Source organism: Pinus tabuliformis, chromosome 9, assembly GCF_031772625.1.
Source record: "Pinus tabuliformis cultivar Carrire ecotype Pingquan chromosome 9, CPIR1, whole genome shotgun sequence".
Classification (NCBI taxonomy): Eukaryota; Viridiplantae; Streptophyta; class Pinopsida; order Pinales; family Pinaceae; genus Pinus; species Pinus tabuliformis.
The window spans coordinates 1,578,424,095-1,578,425,214 of NC_142307.1; positions in this window are offsets into that span (position 1 = coordinate 1,578,424,095).

The window sequence follows — 1,120 nt, forward strand, 5'->3', positions numbered from 1 at the left end:
TCACTCATGTTATTTTATATGGTTTTGAGGTTTGGAGATGCATACTCTCCAAAGAGTCATGGTGAAAGATAGAATATATTCAAAAGCACTTTACAACTTATAATCTCAAGATTACAGGAAATACTTCCCATCTTATCATCGTGATTGAAGCAAGCATTTCCCTTGTTTAAATCATAGTTATGACTAGGTATCTTATGTATAAGAATTAAAACATCATGGAAGCCAAGAAGTTTCCTAATTCTAAGTCTAGCCAAAACCCCCACCTTTTTCTCGGGATGACATAAATATACCCAATCTTGGCTAAACCATTAGTGAATAAAGGAAGAGATCATTTTGCAAAACAAAGATAATATTAAAAATATTATTACATCAAAATTTAAAGAGAAATTATGTGGTGATAAAGAGTTAGAGGGGAAAAGGTAACTTAAATATTATGAGGTGAGCAACCCCAATATGGAAAATAAAAAATATTTGTGACACTAAGATGATTGAAGATGAAAAGCACTTTCTCTTAGATTATCTATGTTATACTCACATTCAATCTATTTTTCAAAATATATGTCACACAACTAATCTTATTGGCCTTTTGAGTAAGCAAAACTATGGTGATTTTGGAACACTTCTCTTAATACTTTTCAAGCATAGAAATAAAATGCTAAAAAATTCGGAGCAATCTCTTAGGATATGATAGACTATATAGGTCTTAATAGGTATTAATCGTCACCATTGTCAATTGACCATATAAAAATCCTACACTAAACTCAAAACACTCTCCCACTCAAATTAACTATATATAAATTATACTCTATTCTAAACTTCAAACTAAAAATCTGAAAAATATTAACAAATTTAAAACTCAATAAAAATTTCAAAAGATGTACGCCTCGTATTTACCTAGCACAACAAGACTCCATAGTTTAAGAGAATATATATATATATATATATATATAACCCTAGTCCTAGTCATAATCATAGGGTTTGTTACCATGCGAAAGTTCATCGTCAATGATGAGAAGTGTAAAATTAGAACTCCTATCCAACAGAATGTTGCTTGCCCATCCTCATAAGTTGCTACTATTACCTTTTATGAAGAAAGGGGCGATGTTCGAGAATTGTTTTC